Source organism: Dendroctonus ponderosae, unplaced genomic scaffold (genome assembly GCF_020466585.1).
Source record: "Dendroctonus ponderosae isolate FM_Combo_2020 unplaced genomic scaffold, Dpon_F_20191213v2 Dpon_F_20191213_2, whole genome shotgun sequence".
NCBI classification, from domain to species: Eukaryota; Metazoa; Arthropoda; class Insecta; order Coleoptera; family Curculionidae; genus Dendroctonus; species Dendroctonus ponderosae.
The window spans coordinates 1519686-1524302 of NW_026018165.1; the positions used below are offsets into that span (position 1 = coordinate 1519686).

General features: G+C 31.6%; 1 protein-coding gene across 5 annotated transcripts in view; it reads right to left on the reverse strand.

Annotated features, from left to right (window-relative positions):
• Positions 1–1487, reverse strand: part of LOC109538184 (nucleolin) — an 11439-nt gene extending 9952 nt beyond the window's left edge. For 2 of the 5 annotated variants that reach the window (XM_048663868.1, XM_048663867.1), the window contains exon 1: positions 1135–1316. The gene's annotated coding sequence lies outside the window, so the exon portion shown is untranslated. Of the gene's footprint in view, positions 1–1134; positions 1321–1345 lie in introns of those variants that run through there. The other 3 variants (XM_019905308.2, XM_019905306.2, XM_048663866.1) reach the window with 3 other exon arrangements.
• Between the last annotated feature and the right edge of the window lie 3130 nt (positions 1488–4617).

The window sequence follows — 4617 nt, forward strand, 5'->3', positions numbered from 1 at the left end:
AATGCCAAATCGAAAAACAATGTATTTGAGGACAAAAAGATTCAAATCGGCAACGAATTTAAATTATACATTATCTTGTGTTCAAATAAAAACATTACTTACTAAATTTTAAAGCACATCGTAAAAAATTTCAACAAACGAATGTTTAATTAATTCTGTTTTAAAATTCTTACTTTTTATTGCTATTTTATTACTTTAAATAATTGTGTCCTAGATATTAACGAAATAAAAAGCTGTTAAAAATCTTGTGGTATTCTAAAAAAATTGTATAAATAAATATCCATATAAAATTGGTATTTTAATACCAATTACATTTCCTGCATATTTAATTACTCAATTCAGTTTTCCTTTGTCACTAGATTTTGTTTTATTACCTTTTGTGACTGAATATTAATTGTATTTTCAATCTGTTTTTTTTGCAGGTTCATTAATTTTATTAACGCGATATTTTTTTTGACTTTTCACATTTTTTATCTTCCCATGTCTGAACAGCTGGTGACTCATAACAGTAAAGGCAGCTTCGTTTTGACTCCTTTAAAATAATTTTATTTCGTATTTATTGAAAGCATATTTTGTCTGTTTAAATCCAAACTATGTATTAAAGTTCCAGTTTCTTTGATTTTTTCAATGTTTATTTCAACAAAAAATTAACCGAGTGGGAGCAAATCATGGTTGAAAAAGTTTATTTTTTATCGTGAAAACTATAGAAATATGAATTTTTCAGTTCTGAAGCTATAAATGATTATTATCAAATTATTTAAATTTTGTAAAGCAGAGTTAGTGTTTTAGCAGAGTTTCAGCAATTCGGTTAAAACGGAGCGTCCACACAATCTTAAGGGGGTATATAGTTAATATTTATATTCGATAAATTATGCGAAATTAATTACAGTGGCGATTCTCATATTTGACGGGGCACGTTTACTTGTCAACTCGTTTGGTCCAAATTAGTCGATCCTGTTATTCCGTTACCATAAAATACAACCATATTCCTAATCTGAAGAATTCACAGTTATAGCAACAATTCAAATCGACGACACACTCGGCGATTTGTATAATTTATTTAGCGCATTATTTAGAAGGAAAAGTTGATGAGCTGATATTGCCACTTGGAAACAAGACATCGGAAAAACTTACCCAATATATAAACTAATCCTAAACGCAAATGAATCACAAAAAATAAAACAATTATAAAAATCGAAGCCGAAATTCGAACACTTCCAGCTGGCACTGCGATCGACCGAGCACTACTGACCCATGAGCAGTACTCGTAAAAACCTAGGATCGAAACAGTGTCATCAAAAACACCAAATCCTGCTGATCGAAGTAGGCCGGAAGTCACACTTACCGCTTCTGTGGGTCACTCACTCGCCCCTCTTGAATTTGCAGAAGACCCAGCAGCAGAACAGATTAAGCACGCGAAGACGATTCCTTCACTTCACCGGCTTCTATGTGGCGATTTGCGAGTCGATGATAGTTTTTCCTACTGTCTTCAATCGCGGACGGTAAATACATCTTATAGTGCCTTCGGAAGAATTAATGCGTACCATTTACTTGTTAATAATGAATAATGGGCAATGAATTGTTGTACTCTGTATGATGAACTCTACAAATGTGTCTGATTGATTCGAGAAAAGGAGGGGAAAACCACCTGGAATGCATTATTTGTAATGCCCATAGGTCAAATGCTCATCAATTTTCGATTATGCAGCAATTTGCATTTAGGCAGTAAAGTGATCGTTTCTGATTATTCGTTCACAGGAATAGATAATATTTGGATCTTGCAATTTGGTTAAATCAGGTTGAGTTTTTTGCACGCTTTGTATGGAATAATTCATTTGTACATAACTATACGGGAAAATATACATTGCAAAAGCTCGTCAAGAAAAACGTGAGTGCATACTAATTAGAAGTAAATATTTTAAATTTCATTAGGTAAATGCTTCTTCAATCATCCAATGATTTTATATGAGTCTTAGCTTCACAGGATTAGTACCAAAAGTATTTTCCTAATAAAGTTTTATTAAAAATGAGCGTGGAAGACAAACCATATAATATTTTAAAGGTGTTTACTCTTAAATTGATTCATGCAATAATCATAATACGCGGGCCATATATATTTTTCACGTTGATGTCCATTTTTTAAATCCACATTTGCTACGATTTTTTAGGTTTCTAACAAACTTCGTGTTAAACAATCGTGTAACCTTCGAGTAAATTTTACATTTTAGAAAATCTTATCGTAACAAATTAAACAATTGATCGTAAAAACTGTTCAATACTATGTTACCTTCCGATAAAATGTCGGAAAAATACGGAAAAACCCTGATTTCCATAGTTTTGCTACAGAATTAATGTTCACTCTATAAATTAATTAGGTCAGACTATACGTTTCTTGGGTACTATCTATCGCATATAAAGAATTAATTATATCTAAAAGAGCTGATATTTGCCATGTTTAAGTTTAGTAGTTTTCAATAGTTTTTACGAGCAATTGTTTAACTACGATAAGATTTTCTAAAGTAATATTTAGTATAATTCAAATTTTAGAGTGAATTTTGTTGTCTGAATAGAAAACTGAAAAAATCCCTATTTTTTTGTGGTTTTCCGCAATTGTACCGGAAAATAATTTATTAGTTATTAGTTTTATTTACAAAAAGTGTAAAATACCCTATTTCCTCCTGAATTTTCCAGGCGTGGAAATTATTTTTAGGTCTAGATCAAGGTGCCTCTTGGTGGAATTTAATTATTTTGCTACATAGAGAGTTTTCTGTATGGAGCCAGACTCCTCGATGAAGCCATTCAATCAATCCCCTTCTTACTGGATCACTTTCCACTTAAATCCGGCGAGTTTTTTTCGCTCCACTCAGTAAATCATTGTGATTGTAGGATAACAAATACGCCCATATACTCTCAGTCTACTCTGATTATTACACAAGTGATAGTCTGCTGGGTAGAGCGTTGAGGGCGCGCATTTTTATCGGCGGCCAATTTTGAGATATTTGGTTTATGAACAAAAAAATTTTTCCACACTGTGTCGCGCTTATCAGTTACATCCTGTAGGTTTGAAAATAATTTTACTTGTAATTTTTTAAGAAAAAAAAATGTTTTATAAAGTTGTCTATGTTCACATGTAGTTTACTTTTTTTAAACACATACTTAAACTTACAAATACTTACATTAATACAGTGACAAAGTACATTTTCCTCAAGAAGCACCACTTTTAAGTATTTTACAGGTTACAAATATTTTACAGGTTCAATCTGTAAATTTGTAAATTATTCAAAAGGCTTCAGATATAATAAAAAAAAATTCCCAGCATTATCAAAAGAATGGAAGATAATATTTTTGCATAATTGATCGAACTCGCTTGTTTTTCTAAACAGAAAAAGTATAAGTTGAATGCAGTAATATTCAGCATAACTTTATCGCAAACCCCAAGAACAAATCTAAATAAAAAACTACGAAAACTTTAAAATCAAAATTGTTATAACGTAGTTCATCTTGCCCACTTTTACTTTGACTTTATAACGCTGGCAAAACGTTGCCTGGCATAGAAATGAACATTGGAAAACATTAACAGTCTAGAACAGCAGCTGAAAGTAAAAAAAATGTTGTATTCGCGACATCATTACATTTATTTGAATTTAAAGTTCATTTAATACAATACAATACAATAAACCATCCATTGTCTTGTAGCGAAAAAAAGCGATTAAAATGCGAGTGGCACTTGAATCATCACGCAGGCCTGGTGAATTTTAATTGGAAAAAATCTGAATCGCCGATTTCTCTCTGCGAGTGGAATGTGCGACATCAACTAAATATGAAGATGGACTAAATTCCATATGCATATTTAGTGGCATTTAAATACTGTATATATGACATACATCAATCGGTGTCCCCAATATTCATCAAATTCATTTCTTCATACATATCATATAACACACAAATAACATTCACATTCAGTCAAATGTTGAGAGAATCTAGAAGTCGAGCAGGATTTAAATGGTGAAAAATATTCTCATTTCACTGTTTTTATTCGAGGAATACCTAAATGAAATTCACCAATTTTTAAAACGCAGTATCAAATATTCCCAAATGATCAAGATCATCAAATGGAATATGATTTTATTATTTAACTATTTTGTCATATAATATTTTTAATTTAAAATCAAATCCTGGGTTCTTCAGTCATTTATTGTTCATTTATCAATTAAAAAAACGTTTCGGTGTTTTCCACCATCATCAGTTTCAATGTGTAGCGTTGTTGCTACTTTACGCCTTGGCATGTATTTGGAGTATTATGATACTCCAAATACACAGTCAGGAAAGTACGTACAATGAAGAATAATGCTTGGGAATATGGCATGGCGGATCGAGTGGAGGAGTGTGTTTTGAGGAAGAGATATAGAAAACTGAAGGCAAAACTGGCAAGAGAAAAGAACCGGAAAAACTTTTTGACCAGATGCAAGAACCTTGCCGTCACACCAAAATTTATACAGGTGAGAAGAAGGGAATTTAATTTTGGGAACGGACAGAATCAAATAAAATATTTGAAAATCTTGGACGTATTCTATATGCAATGTTTAAATATAATACTGAGCGATTGTTGTTCCAAAC